Raw genomic sequence first — 7,941 nt, forward strand, 5'->3', positions numbered from 1 at the left:
ACCCGGAGGACACCACGAGGAGGCCACAAGTTAAGTGGGGCACATGTTGCCTATGAGTCGACTTGATCTGACTAACGAAGGACGGTAGTCCACTTGCCATTGCTGATAAATGAACCATTATTCCCCTTCTGCAGACCCATTGATCCTCCAGATCCTCCTTAAGAGAGTCATAGTTACTCCCGCCGTTGACCCGCGCTTACTTGAATTTCTTCACTTTGACATTCAGAGCACTGGGCAGAAATCACATTGTGTCAACACCCGCTAGGGCCATCACAATGCTTTGTTTTAATTAGACAGTCGGATTCCCCAAGTCCGTGCCAGTTCTGAATTGATTGTTAATTGATAATCGTTATAATTTAAAAGAACTAGCTGGTTGCCCAACTAGTATTCTTAAAAATTTTAGCAAGAAAGTTCCACAATTGGCTACGTAACTAAACTATCCGGGGAACAAGAAACTACCATAAATGATAGAAACTCTATTTACCCAGAACGAGCACATAAACCATGTTATTGTTTCCCAATCAAGCCCGACTATCTCAATCTTCAGAGCCAATCCTTATCCCGAAGTTACGGATCTAATTTGCCGACTTCCCTTACCTACATTATTCTATCGACTAGAGACTCTTCACCTTGGAGACCAGCTGCGGATATTGGTACGGCCTGTTGAGAAGTTTGCGTGTCCCCACCATAAATTTTCAAGGTCGAGGAGAAAATATCGACACAACAGTATATGTCATGCTCTTCTAGCCCATCTACCATATCTCTCTGCGAAAGACTTCCATGGTAGTACGGCTATAAAACAGAAAAGAAAACTCTTCCGATATCTCTCGACGGCTTCTTTATGGTCGTTCCTGTTGCCAGGATGAGCACGAGGCCCATATTTAATAACAAACGGATACTCAACAGGTTACGGAATTGGAACCGTATTCCCTTTCGTTCAAAATTATTCAAGTTTTTTAATTATGACAAAATATAAATTTTAGTTACTTTTTTTTTACTTGAAAATTTTCGGCTTTCGCCTTGAACTTAGGACCGACTAACTCGTGATCAACCACTGTTCACACGAAACCCTTCTCCACTTCAGTCCTCCAAGGTCTCATTCGATTATTTGCTACTACCACCAAGATCTGTACCAATGACGGCTCCATGCAGGCTTACGCCAAACACTTCTAAGCACACCATTGTACCTTCCTACTCACTAAAGTTTCAAAATTTATATTACAAGTAATATAAATCATCTACTTTAGCGGTAATGTATAGGTATACAACTTAAGCGCCATCCATTTTAAGGGCTAGTTGCTTCGGCAGGTGAGTTGTTACACACTCCTTAGCGGATTTCGACTTCCATGATCACCGTCCTGCTGTTTTAAGCAACCAACGCCTTTCATGGTTTCTGAATGAGTTGTTAATTTGGGCACCGTAACATTACGTTTGGTTCATCCCACAGCGCCAGTTCTGCTTACCAAAAGTGGCCCACTGGGCACATTATATCATAACCTTAAACTTCATATCAAGAAAGTTAAGGTTCTTACCCATTTAAAGTTTGAGAATAGGTTAAGATCGTTTCGACCCTAAGGCCTCTAATCATTCGCTTTACCAGATAAGATTATTTTATACAACAGTTAAATGCACCAGCTATCCTGAGGGAAACTTCGGAAGGAACCAGCTACTAGATGGTTCGATTGGTCTTTCGCCCCTATACTCAATTCTGACAATCGATTTGCACGTCAGAACTGTTTCGGTCTTCCATCAGGGTTTCCCCTGACTTCAACCTGATCAAGTATAGTTCACCATCTTTCGGGTCACAGCATATATGCTCAAGGTACGTTCCAGTTAGAGGCATAAATAATATAAATATTATTATACATAACTATATAGAACGCCCCGGGATTGCGTTAATCAACTATAAATAGTTAAAAACTAATCCCAATAATAGTCAAGTTAATTACGCTATTAGGTTTATATCCCAATAACTTGCACATATGTTAGACTCCTTGGTCCGTGTTTCAAGACGGGTCCCGAAGGTATCCTGAATCTTTTCGCATTGTTAATCATACAAGTGCTTATATAATAAACATAAAAATCAATGATAATCATGCCATTATATAATTCCGAAAAATTAACGCACTGTACTCATATAATCTATCAGCACTTTATCAAATTTTTGAAATTTATTTTATGTCTAATTTAAATAAACTCTTATCAAAATTGTTTGATAAATTCCATACATGCTAATAGATTACAATGTCCTTATATGGAAAAAATGCACACTATCGTTATAATATTGATTAAATATTACAATTCTAATGATGAATTTTCCATAACGGATATTCAGGTTCATCGGGCTTAACCTCTAAGCAGTTTCACGTACTATTTAACTCTCTATTCAGAGTTCTTTTCAACTTTCCCTCACGGTACTTGTTTACTATCGGTCTCATGGTTATATTTAGTTTTAGATGGAGTTTACCACCCACTTAGTGCTGCACTATCAAGCAACACGACTCTTTGGAAACATCATCTAATAATCATTAACGTTATACGGGCCTGGCACCCTCTATGGGTAAATGGCCTCATTTAAGAAGGACTTAAATCGTTAATTTCTCATACTAGAATATTGACGTTCCATACACTGCATCTCACATTTGCCATATAGACAAAGTGACTTAGTGCTGAACTGATTTCTTTTCGCTCGCCGCTACTAAGAAAATCCTTGTTAGTTTCTTTTCCTCCCCTAATTAATATGCTTAAATTCAGGGGTAGTCCCATATGAGTTGAGGTTGTTTAATTACACTTATAGACAATTCTCTGCCTATTTTGAAATATACTATTTTTTTCTTGAAGGTCCATAATATTCACAAAATTATTCTTTATACCATATTCGTTAATAAGAGGCAATTCTAGTTTATAAAATAATATATTTTATGCTAGACATTCCTCAATATTATTTGAAATGAATAAAGAACATATAATTCTTCAAATTTCTCATGCAACAGAGTTTTAGTATTTTCATTTATTAATTCATATTATGAATATCTTAAGCGAGAACTTTTTAGATTCACACTTATATTATCCAATAATATACAATGTGCTTAAAATTCCGAAAAAATTTTAAACAACTTATTTAGCATAGTCTTTACAACCCTCAACCATATGTAGTCCAAGCAGCACTAAAAAATTAATTAAAGTACATAACAGCATGGACTGCGATATGCGTTCAAAATGTCGATGTTCATGTGTCCTGCAGTTCACACGATGACGCACAGTTTGCTGCGTTCTTCATCGACCCATGAGCCGAGTGATCCACCGCTTAGAGTGATACAAATTTTTTTTTTATTTCATTACGTCAAGAATATTTTTATTGAAAGAAATTAAAAATACACCATTTTACAGGCATATATCAATTCCTTCAATAAAATTTTTTTTTTTTTATACCTAAATAAATGTTGCGAAATGTCTTAGTTTTACATAATCGATAATAATAAGATATATGACAAGTATATTTTAGCTAAATTTATTTATTATGATCAACATATGTAAAGCGTTAACCTGCAAACAGGTACAACATTGTTTTTCTTTAGGTGTTGCGAACCAATGTATGCGCACTGGAATATGCACAATACATTTTGCAACGCATGTATATTATGGTACATATACACGCAGTTTTTTATTTTATCCAAAACACATAAAACACTCTTAATACAGTATATAATAATAATAATACATGACAAAACGGTTTTTAGCTAATTTAAATTATTATATGTTGCATAATTGTATCTCATATGATTGAATAAAATATTTATATTTATTAGTTACACAATTTATTAAATATTGCAATTCCTAAAAGAGAAAAACAAATTTAATTTATTAACGTTAGATGCATTAAAACAATAATGGTCCTTCCGCAGGTTCACCTACGGAAACCTTGTTACGACTTTTACTTCCTCTAAATAATCAAGTTCGGTCAACTTTTTGCGAAACAACCGCAACACACAAGGCGTCACAGTGATCACGTCCGGAGACCTCACTAAATAATTCAATCGGTAGTAGCGACGGGCGGTGTGCACAAAGGGCAGGGACGTAATCAATGCGAGTTAATGACTCACACTTACTGGGAATTCCAAGTTCATGTGAACAGTTTCAGTTCACAATCCCAAGCATGAAAGTGGTTCAGCGGTTTACCCGGACCTCTCGGTCTAGGAAATACACGTTGATACTTTCATTGTAGCGCGCGTGCAGCCCAGGACATCTAAGGGCATCACAGACCTGTTATTGCTCAATCTCATTATTGCTAGACGCAATTTGTCCATTTAAGAAGCTAGTGTCCTTATAATGGGACAAACCAACAGGTACGGCTCCACTTATATAAACACATTCAAACACAATAAACATTTTACTGCCACCATGAATGAAGGCTATATAAGCTTCAACACCATAATCCTGAAGATATCTATTTAATATATTTGAGTCTCGTTCGTTATCGGAATTAACCAGACAAATCACTCCACGAACTAAGAACGGCCATGCACCACCACCCATAGATTCGAGAAAGAGCTATCAATCTGTCTTACACACTTATGTTCGGACCTGGTAAGTTTTCCCGTGTTGAGTCAAATTAAGCCGCAGGCTCCACTCCTGGTGGTGCCCTTCCGTCAATTCCTTTAAGTTTCAGCTTTGCAACCATACTTCCCCCGGAGCCCAAAAGCTTTGGTTTCCCGGGAAGCGACTGAGAGAGCCATAAAAGTAGCTACACCCAATTGCTAGCTGGCATCGTTTATGGTTAGAACTAGGGCGGTATCTGATCGCCTTCGAACCTCTAACTTTCGTTCTTGATTAATGAAAACATCTTTGGCAAATGCTTTCGCTTAAGTTAGTCTTACGACGGTCCAAGAATTTCACCTCTCGCGTCGTAATACTAATGCCCCCAAACTGCTTCTATTAATCATTACCTCTTGATCTGAAAACCAATGAAAGCAGAACAGAGGTCTTATTTCATTATCCCATGCACAGAATATTCAGGCATTTGAAGCCTGCTTTAAGCACTCTAATTTGTTCAAAGTAATTGTACCGGCCCACAATAACACTCGATGAAGAGCACTAATGCAGGTTTTTAAATAGGAGGAACATATAAAAAAGTACAAGTACCTAATTATATATAAGAACTCCACCGGTAATACGCTTACATACATAAAGGTATAGTACTAACTACAATTGTAAGTTGCACTACCCGTATGAAGCACAAGTTCAACTACGAACGTTTTTAACCGCAACAACTTTAATATACGCTATTGGAGCTGGAATTACCGCGGCTGCAGGCACCAGACTTGCCCTCCAATAGGTCCTTGTTAAAGGATTTAAAGTGTACTCATTCCATTACAGGGCCTCGGATATGAGTCCTGTATTGTTATTTTTCGTCACTACCTCCCCGAGCTGGGAGTGGGTAATTTACGCGCGCCTGCTGCCTTCCTTAGATGTGGTAGCCGTTTCTCAGGCTCCCTCTCCGGAATCGAACCCTGATTCCCCGTTACCCGTTGCAACCATGGTAGTCCTAGATACTACCATCAAAAGTTGATAGGGCAGACATTTGAAAGATCTGTCGTCGGTACGAGACCATACGATCTGCATGTTATCTAGAGTTCAACCAGTGTAACGATCTTGCGATCGCTTGGTTTTAGCCTAATAAAAGCACACGTTCCAGAAGGTCCGTGTTTTAATTGCATGTATTAGCTCTAGAATTACCACAGTTATCCAAGTAACTGTTAACGATCTAAGGAACCATAACTGATATAATGAGCCTTTTGCGGTTTCACTATTAATTCGTGTGTACTTAGACATGCATGGCTTAATCTTTGAGACAAGCATATAACTACTGGCAGGATCAACCAGAATAATGTTCATTTCATTATGTAAATATATTTAAAATATAATTACATAAATCTTCAAATATGTAAAATACATGACAACTCACAAATATTTTGAATAACAAACGATAATATTCAATAATTGTATATATATATATGTTATACTTGACATGTACTATACGAATGTGGCCATAATTAGATAGCATTCACGTTCGCTAGTTATAATTCACAATTGTTTATATAAATATATATACTTATATATAAAATATATATGCATATAATCGTTCAAAAATATCATTTTTATTTCAACTTACTAAATATATTATATCACACATGCATATTTATAATTTAAATTCATTTAATTGAATAAAAAATTATTTTATTTTTGATGACAAATTGATAATTTTATCTAATTCTGCATTTACGTGTAGACAATATTATATTAGTAAAAACCTCTGTCCACAATAGTGTCCTAGAGGATTTTTCAATTATTCACAAAATATTAATTCTTTAGCTACGAAACACCGTCTTCTTTTGAAAAAGACATTTAATACATTATATGCTTATATAATAGGAATAATTATATAACCATATAATAGTATCAATTTTTATATCGGATGAGACTAATAATTAATTAATAATAACATAATTATTACTTAATATGCAAACTGAAATATATGCATCCAATACATATATACGTGATGAGCACACACTGCCACCATGTATAGGTTGGACATACCTGGACATGGCCCTCTCCAAAGGATTTGATAGTGCCAAAGTCTCGTTGTCTTCTAACGCGGACCTTTTCTCCGACCACAGCGCAGTGGGAACTGCGGCTGAACCTCCCTGCACTGAGAAAAGCTGCACATCCAGGATGATCAAGAGGAGCACGAGACTGCATCCTACAAGCCTGGCTAACGGAAAATGTCAACCAGTGCAAGATCTTACCACCACGAGCAAGTGAACACGCCATCAACGAGCTCACGCACACATGCACAACGCAGCAGCACATGCTTCCCCCAGAACCCCCAATCTCTCCCAGACTACCAACGAGGGTCCTACACCTTTGTCTTCAGAGATCGCCACGCTAGTAGCTGAGAAGAGGACGGTTGCGACGAGTATGGTTCCTATCCAGAAATCCTAGAGATAAAAGGGTATTTAACAGAGCCGCAAAGCAGCTTAAGGATAAGCTCCTAAAGCTCAGGCAGAGCTCGTTTGAAGAGTCCTGGCCAATGTTGAGCCTGGAGACCCACAGCACAACCTTTGGCAGGTCACTCGTCATATAAAACGAACCTACTAAGAGAGTTGCTCCAGTCCAGCGTGCTAGTGGCGCCTGGTGCCGCACAGAGCAAGAACGAGCTGAAGCTTTTGTGGAGCACCTCAGCGAAGCCTTCAAGCCGATAATAAGATGCACCGACCTGGATCTCTAGCTACGCAACGTGCCCTACAACTATTAGATGAAAACACCAACAACAACGAAGAAGCTAGCTATGGTCTCGGTGGATGAGGTCAAACTTGAGATCGAGGGACTCAAGACGAATAAATCGCCGGGCGCTGATGGCATTGAAGCACTGGCTGTTAAGCTTCTCCCCCTCCCTGCCTACAACTCCTCGCCAACATATACAGCAGGTGCTTTCAGCTAGGACATTTTCCAACCATCTGGAAACGAGCAGAGGTAATTCTCTTATACCCAAACCTGGCAAACCTGAAGCCAATCTTGGCTCTTATCGTCCGATAAGTTTGCTGTCGATACTCTCCAAAATACTCGAAAGAGTATTTTTGCGCAGAGTATTGCCAGTGCTGGAAGAAGCTGGGTGATTCCGGATCACCAGATTGGCTTCAGGCGTTCTCACTCCACCCGGAACAATGCCACCGTTAGTCAAAGTGATACTGACGCATTCGAGGAGAAGAACCTACTGCCTTGCGCCGTACATTGCTGACGTGAAGGCAAGCTTTCGACAGAGTCTGGCACCAGGGCTACTGCTTAAGCTTTAAAGAAACCTGCTCAAAGCCCCATTACGCATTTCTGCAATCTTACCTCGAACAGAAGAAGCTTTTATGTCAGATGCGGAGATGCGCGATC

The 7,941-nt window shown here is 38.5% G+C and overlaps 2 non-coding genes across 2 annotated transcripts; both read right to left on the reverse strand.

Moving 5' to 3' along the window:
* Window positions 1-3,136: 3,136 nt before the first annotated feature.
* LOC117577185 (5.8S ribosomal RNA) lies at window positions 3,137-3,315 on the reverse strand. The gene has a single exon (XR_004573070.1). It is a non-coding gene; the product is annotated as a 5.8S ribosomal RNA (ribosomal RNA).
* A 573-nt stretch (window positions 3,316-3,888) lies between these two features.
* LOC117577131 (small subunit ribosomal RNA) lies at window positions 3,889-5,886 on the reverse strand. Its single transcript, XR_004573045.1, has one exon. It is a non-coding gene; the product is annotated as a small subunit ribosomal RNA (ribosomal RNA).
* Window positions 5,887-7,941: the final 2,055 nt, after the last annotated feature.

Source organism: Drosophila albomicans, unplaced genomic scaffold (genome assembly GCF_009650485.2).
Source record: "Drosophila albomicans strain 15112-1751.03 unplaced genomic scaffold, ASM965048v2 utg000065l_pilon, whole genome shotgun sequence".
In the NCBI taxonomy this organism is placed as follows: Eukaryota; Metazoa; Arthropoda; class Insecta; order Diptera; family Drosophilidae; genus Drosophila; species Drosophila albomicans.